Consider the following 8,407-nt stretch of genomic DNA (forward strand, 5'->3'; position numbering starts at 1 on the left):
CAAACTAAACTAAGAATCTCAGACATTTTGATTGAGCATTTTGTTTGGCTTTTTTTGGCTCTAAATTGACTGAGCATTTTCTTTGGCTTTTGAGGGGGCCACGTCAGCATTTTAATTCTGGCTTCTCTTCATGTTGGGTATTGCCTAAATGTGAGAGGGTTGTGGCCGAAAACCCTTCACTACTAAGAATAACATATTGGGTGACGAAGCCACAATCGTCGCCCCAAGCTGAATTTGGTCACCGGAAATTTTGGGCAGCAAAGACGATGTCGTGCAAAGCTCGTGATGTCAGGCATTGGGCCGCAGAGAAAAGTCCTTCATCGTGCGAATTGGTGATTGCACGACGGAATTAGTGCTCGTTGCGCGAAACATTCTGTGCAACGAAATTGGTGCTCGTTGCACGAAATCTTTTGCTCGAACGCAGTAATTTTTGCGCGAAGGAACCATTTTATTTATTTATTATTTATTTTTCCTTTTAAATGTTGATAAGATTGTTTTATGTAGTTTAAATTAATTTAATGAAATTGAAAATAGAAAATGTAAAGAAGAATATTGAATTAAAAAAAAATATTTAAAGTGTACATACAACGAAAGAAACATTTTAAAATTCAAATATAATACTAATAAAAAAAACTACAATATAGAGTCATCCACGTCATAATCGCCCGATGGTGGTGTTGTTGCTACTTAAGGGGGCTGGGAGGTCGTAGTTGCTACAGCGGGAGGCTAGGAGGTCATTGCTGGAGTAGGTTTTGCGTCGAGGAACTGAATGCCAGAGAACTGAAAGGCGAGACGAATTTGGTTCATCATACTACTCTGGACCGCAAGTTGAGACTGTTGGGCGGCAATTTGCTCCTTTAGGTCCGCCACTTCAGATGTCAACAATTCGACCTCTTATGTTCTCTGCTAGGAGGAAGAGGCAGGCAGGTCCCAAAGGCGGCCTTTCCCTAGCCCCTGGTGAACATTCCCCTGCCTACGACTGAAGGTTTGATCAAGTGTGTCCATCATGATATGAAAACTCGCATCCTCGACAAGAAACACCTCCATGATCAGGGTCTTTGGGAGAAGCTGGGAAGCCACCTCCAACGAACTGTGCTGCTCCTTTGTTGCATCTGCACGATGTTGAGGATCCCACGTAATGGTGATCTTCTCAATCGTGGTACGAGTGGTCTTTGCTGTCTTCAAAAGTCTGCATGGTCATCTTGTGTTTTTTAAGCTACAAAATAAACAAAGTAAACATCAGACGAATTCTATTTTCTACCTAAAATTTGGCAAAACCTTCCCTAAAACCCGTAGACAATATAACAACAAAAACAACACATCCACCCAACAATTCAAAAACTTTATACCAGTTGGGGACTTTAAAACAATTATAATATGAATTCCAAATTGTTAAATTGAAAAGACTATGAGAAAGATGCATTACCTGTCTGGGACTCCTTTCCATGGACAGAGGAAGCCTTAGTAGACTACTCAGTCTCCACAGAACTCCGGGGCCATCGATGAGCCTGCCGGGCATTTAGTAGAGGATGTGTCACTGAAGAAGTTGATGACGCAGGAGCCAGAGACACCGTTGGACCGAAAGGCGGGAACGGATATACACCCATCATGCCCAAAATCTGGTGAGGAGGTGGGAGCAGCACTACCTGTTGAAGAAGGTGTATGCGTGACCTTACTAACTGCCCGGCGGATTGAAATTAAGTTCGACATCTAGAAAAATAATAAATAAATAAAGTAACAATTGAATAATATAACATGTAAATAACAAATCATTTAAATCTTTAACTGATACTATAGCAAATCATTTTAAATAACATGTAAATATAAATTTGCAAGTTAATACTATAACAAACTTGATCAATATGATTACAACACAGAATCGAAATTTCATCAAGTTCAAAGCTACCAAAAAGAAAGAACTTAACTTTTCATATTTCCGGTAATTCAAACGATAAAAACATTGTTCCTCGGATTGCTCGGCAACTAAATGAAACATATAAAGCTAAAAGCTTGATGGGAAATAGCATATAAATCAAACAGATTGTTCATCCCTTTAAGAGATTTTCTCCGAATCTGAAAAGAAGCTAATTGTAAAAATTAGTGTATAACATACAAAGGAAAGAAAACAAACAGATAGCACACAGAAACTAAGAGCCCTCTCCAAAGACCCAAGTACTGAAAATGTTTGGGAATTTTGAAGTTCCATAGCGTCAGTGGCAAATCCAGAATTTTAAATTTCGGGAGTCTCAATAATAAAGGTTGAAAATTTATAAACAAAAATAACATTTAAAAGTGAAATTGTAATACATTTAATTCATAAATCAATATCACACTCATCTTGAATATTACGATTATAGTCCTTCATTCGAATTCTTTTTTCCGAGTTTCTCTCAAGATTATTCAAATCAATTTTACACTTATTTTGTCTTGAATTTGAACTACCCGAACAAATAAATGATGCTATTGGCTTTGGCTTGAAAAAGGTGGTGGGGTAGAGATTTGAAACAAATTGACATGGAGGAAAATGAAAATATGGAATTGGGTGAAATTTAGAATTTTAGGATTTTTACAATTTGGGGAAAATGAGATTGGGTCAATATGTGGGAAAGGGATCCTCTCCGGATCCCTTCCACCTAATCCTTCTCATCAAACAATCCAGGTCCTTGAAATTTGATCCAACAGCTAAAATTATTATAAGTTTTAGAGTGGCCCTTGTTTTTAGCCGTTGGATCAAATTTCAAAGGTCTAGATTGTCTGATAATGAGGATTAGGTGGAAGGGATCCGAAGAGAGTCCGTTTCCGAATATGTGAAGTCAGGGCATTGGGATAGGGAAAAGTGGGACCTAGGGGGATGTGCACTGCTGGACCTGGGGAGTTAAAAACAAAAAAGAGGAGACACCAACGTTTTGGCAGTTGTTTTAGGTTTTTTTTTTTTCTTTAAAAAAATTTGGCCAAAACGAGCATTTTGGGCCAAGGCTGGAAAAGAAACATTTCTTATTCGCTCGGTTTTTTTCTTCGTGAAGATGTCGCTGCTGCAGTCACTATGCACAAGCCTTCTTCTTCGCATACGAGGGGTCTCCAGAAAGTTTCAAGCAACGATTTAGGGCCGCTGATGGGTCCTGGGACTTTCCAGGTCTCTTTATAGATCCGCCACTGCATACAATTCTTTTGTAATATTAATCCAATGATCAAGTTCAATCACAGGTTTCCAGTTCTAATCTGAACTACGGGAAACAAAATTTAGACTCAAGTACATAGAAGAAGTAGATAAGCTCTAAATCAAGTACTTATCTTCATAGAAGTAGATAAGTTCAAGTTTTAAACTAATGAAGAGGTTCCTTTTCCCACTTCCTCTCCATCTTGCATGAATTTTATATGGTTTTTCATGTGCAAAGGTTCCTAATTCTCAGCCAAGAACAACTACCTGAAGCAATATAGCTCTAAAATAGTACTAAATCAGCTTAAACCCATGTTTTTCCCTAAAACCTATTAAAGTAAATGGCCAGCCAACTAATAAAAATGCAAGTTTATTAAGCCTATGTTGCCTTTGCACATGGATAGAAGCCACAAGGGCCTCCATGAAAATTACAGTAAAGCAATATCTTAAGGAAGGAATGCCAATTCGAAAACACTAACCCAGGATTTTCGAATTAATTCGAAAATTAATTGTGATAACTTGTAATGTTGTGTGATAATTAATTGTTCTAATTAATTCAAAAACCCTAACCCAGGATTCCCAATTCAAACCTTAAATCTCTAATTGTTCTAATTAAAACAATTCAACAGAAAAAAACGAAAATTTGAAATGATAAATAATAAAATTAAGGGAGAGTGGGTGCTTACATGGTAATGTTGTGGTGGCATAGAGATGGTGTGGCATAGGATTGTGGCGGCGGATGTCTAGTGTGGAGAAGAGAGTGAGAGAGAAACAGATAAACAGAGAGAGATGGAGAGAGGGAAAGAGGGAGAGAGGGGGAAAGAGAGAGGGAGGGACTGAGATGGTGAGTGATGAGAGCAAGAGAGGAAGAGACTGAGAATCGAGAGAGAGGAGAGTGAGAGCTTCGCAGAGAATCGAGAGAGAGATAGACTCTATAAGAATTATAAAGTAGGATCTTGTGCAACGAAATGTATTTATAATTCAAACATGCGCCCAATTTTCGCCAAAAATCAAATTTTTAAATGTTTGCGTGACGAGGCTGTACAAATTTTCATCGCGCGTCTAGTTTAAAAGAAAAGGTATTATTAAATATTTGTGCGACAAATATTTCCAAAACGTCGTCTTGCAAATTTATAAATTTAATTTATTGTTTAAATAAATAATTCATTCTTTTGTATATAATTTATTTTTCCTTTAATTTATTGCAAATTTAAGAGGATTTTTTTTTTGTTTTTTTTTTTTTGTATACAAAATAAATACCATTCAATAAATATCATTATATTTATATCATAAGTTTTCATTAATCCTCGTCCGAAGTAGAATAATTATCAATATCATAAATTTCGTCAGATTCAGACTCACAACAAAATCTAACAAATGAAATGTCCACAAAGTATCACCATATGATTGGCTTTTAGGGCACATTTCCAACAAAATCCAACTAATTCTCAAACGAGAAACTAAGAGAACACTTCAAAATATTTTTGTACATCCATACAAAATATTTGCATAAAAATAAAGAACTCACAACAATTCTAAACTACAAACAAAACAAGTTAAATGAATGGAAATTAAATTAGTTATTTAAGAAAATATACCTCTGAGATTAATGGCAACGAAATAGCTGGCTGGAATTTTTCAGGAAGAAGGCAATTGCTGCATTTGTTTTGCAGCTTTTGCCTCCCTGCGTTCTGGTTATATTCCAAAATGTGAATAACACTTTGTGGAACAAAAGTACCCTCGCGCAAAACATATAGACTCCATATTTTGGCGCCATCCACGTTGTACTTCGCCGTGTTTTTCAGCCCACCTTGCACGACGAACCACGTTCCATTGTGCAAAGATACATCGTACGACAAAGGTTTGTCGTTGCACAAAGCTATCTTATGTGACAAAGCTTTGTCGCGCATTGTGTGTGTGCATATATATATATATATATATATATATATATTTATTTCTTCTTTCCATTCATTCTTTAATTTATTTTAAACCAAATACATACTTAATAAATCAAGAACTTATTTCATTAATTAAACCATTCATGCATAATTAATTAATATAAGCATTTATTAAAATACCATTAATTACATTCAAAATAAACATTAAGTACATATTTAATTAAACCGTTCATACGTAAAAAAAACTTCAAATTTATGTCATTATTTAATAAGCGATAAAATTTATAAAAAAAAACACAATTCTACTCTGCCGCTGGTTGGTCAGGTTCTTGCTGTAGTTCGGCCACACGTTGAATATTAAACTTCTACTCTCGAAAACGGGACTTGAATATGTTGTCGATGCACTTCATCAAATTTGGGTTACTTTTGTCGATGTCCCAATTAGGTTGTTTTGCGAAAATTAATAAATTAAAATCTCAGTAATATATTAAATTTAACAAACATAATTATTATTTAACTAATTACTTAACACATACAACTAACTCATCAATAAAATGTGTCTTCATCTCTTTAGGGACAGTTCTCCAAGACTTCCAATCCACACCACATTTGTCATCCACCAATACTCCAATGTTGGACCAAAACTTCGTGCGCATGTCTGACTTCACAACCCCTAGTAATTCAATAGAAGTAATTCGGTAGCGGCTCCCACCATAAGTGGTGCAGCTCTCTTCTTCTTGTCCACCAACAAAATATATATTTATATACTCAAGCTATATATATACTTTATACAAAATGCAAATTTTACAACGCATACCTTTTTCGGAACTTATCGATTGTCTTTGACGAATAAGCATCACAGTCGCCTATCGTACCAAAATTCAAATAACAACTAGATTATAATCTAGAAAGAAAAAAACTAAAGCATTTTTGAAACGAATTGTGAGGAATAGAGAGAGGAACTGCAAATTTATAGGAAGCCAAGGAACCTTGTGCAACAAAGGTTTTGTTGCGTATACCAATGCAGTAAATACGGTATTGATTCCTCCAATTCACAAGCATTGAATCCTTTGATTGAAAAAATTGAACATCGGTTTCCTTCCTTGTGTGACGAAGCCTTCGTCGCGCAAGTGTTTCGCAAGAAACATTTCATCGCACATTTATTTTGCACCAAAAAATAACTTACCCACATTTTTTGACTCACTTTGTGTGACGGGGTTTTTTGGTTCGTCGTGCAAACCATCTTTCGGGACAAATCTCTGCGTCGCCCAAAACAACACCGCTCTTGGGCTACGAAGGTGTATATTCGTTGCGCAAAGCCCATATGCACAACGAATGGTGCTTTGTTGCCCAAACATCTGTCGCGCAAATGGTTTTTCCTAGTAATGTTTGTGACTGAAGCAACATACAGATGTTTGTGACTGAAGCAACATACAGACTCATGTTATGACCTAAGATAATTGCACATGACAAAAATCAAATTGTAGTGAAAATGTAAAGATCATTGCAAGAGTGAATCATTCTTCAGAAAAATAAACAGACAAAAAATTCGTGAAAAGGGATACCACCATATGAGACGTCATTCCGAAAAACAGAAAGACCGCATCGTGAAATCCTCTTAAACCTTGTTTCTGCAATCAAGCCCTGTTAGACGCGATGTTCATGGATGAATCATGGGTCCAAGTAGATTATCTCGCAATGCGCTGAGGCACGCCTAAACCAGATCATGTTTTTCAATAGGTCTGAAAACAATCGTCAGAAGCAGGCTTAACCGCCATTTTCTGGAGCACAGGTGAACTTGAAAGCAGGAATTCAATGAAATCTAGTTCAGCTTTGATACCAGAGATGTTGGTTATTTGAACAAGTCGCAGTCGGGTCCATAGGCAATCCTGATTGTCATCTAACCAAGAGTTCACTTCTTCCTCAACAGGCTGATCCTCATCGAATGCCTGCACAAGGTCTATAGCATCAGAATCATGAACTCTGACAAATCAGCTCTCTAAACTACATTACTGTAGAGCCACATTGGTTTGAATTTTTTTTTTTTTTTTATGCACCAGAAAAATATTGGACGCATCAGTAGAGTAATACTCACGGCAATTTCGAGTTTTTATAGAGCAGGAGTGCTTCTTAGAAGGCATTGAGCAGCTGAAACTTCCTTCGAAATATGAAAGGAGATGCTCAAAGAAAGAAAATTCAGATACATGTATGGGGCTGGCAGCTTTACTGGCAAGTTACCATCCGCCAAGTACTGGAGCAGAATGGAGGCATCAGACTCAATGAATATGCTCAAAAACGCATGGGCAGGTTAATGGTCATGAAATTAAAGTAGGAAGCCAAATAATCCATTACCGCTAAAAATTCAGTCCGAACTGTGAGCCTTCGAATATGGAGCAGATGAGCAAGAAAATTGACCAAATGGCTAGAACTGAGAGTTCGAGTCCAGGTAAGGTCATCACCGACCAAATTAATGCAAACTTCAGCAAGATTTAACGTATTCATAATACTAACATGCTCAAAGGAGCCGTCAAACTCAAAGAATTTGAGACTTGGTGCATCAATCTTGAGAATATTAAAGCCGTCACATTTTGTTAAAGTCAATCTCTCAAGCAGAGGGCAGCAAACAATCAGATTATCAAGCACATCTTGAGCCACTGTAACTAGATCAAGACAAAGAACCTTCAATCTCCCAAAGCCTTTGAAGGTGGAAGGTGGTTTTAGCAAACAATTATATAACTCTAAATGAACCAAATATTGATAAGAAAACAAACATGAAGGAATCTTGTACGTGTCCCCTTCCAAAATTTCAAGCACCAACTCTTTGATAGCATTTTTTGATAGATGACGAATCCAACGATCAATAGCACTAGTGGCTACAATATCTGGATGAGAAAGCCTGAATGTGTGTATGGAGCCAACATGAAGTACCAGTACTTGATCTACAATGCTCTCAATAAATGTACGGTCTGAAGTCGAGAAACAATCAAACACAAGATGTGGAATCATAGCCGAGTTGAACCTCCATTTGCTTGACAAAACACTTGTCTTCACTGCCTCCTTAATAGGCAAACTTGACAAAATTTGTCCTATAACATCACTTGGTAAGTTGCTAATTCTGTCCAACCCCATCTTTCTTTTCAAAGAGGACTCGGACTGATTTCCTTGCTTCATGAAGTCATTAATCTAACACAATGGCATGTCATGTCAAAATATCATTTATAATATGTAACCTTTGTGTGTTTAAGTGTGAACACAGAGAGAGAGAGAGTAGTATCTAAATCCCATTCAATCGTGCACAAAAGAATGACTCTCATATTAGATCAATATTGACTTCTCATTCGAACATGGCTCC

At 36.8% G+C, this 8,407-nt stretch overlaps 1 pseudogene; it reads right to left on the reverse strand.

The window, feature by feature from the left end:
• Positions 1–6,788: 6,788 nt before the first annotated feature.
• On the reverse strand, positions 6,789–8,199 carry LOC137724908 (F-box/FBD/LRR-repeat protein At1g13570-like; annotated as a pseudogene).
• Positions 8,200–8,407: the final 208 nt, after the last annotated feature.

Source organism: Pyrus communis, chromosome 5 (assembly GCF_041283825.1).
Source record: "Pyrus communis isolate YQ-2024b chromosome 5, ASM4128382v1, whole genome shotgun sequence".
Taxonomy (NCBI): Eukaryota; Viridiplantae; Streptophyta; class Magnoliopsida; order Rosales; family Rosaceae; genus Pyrus; species Pyrus communis.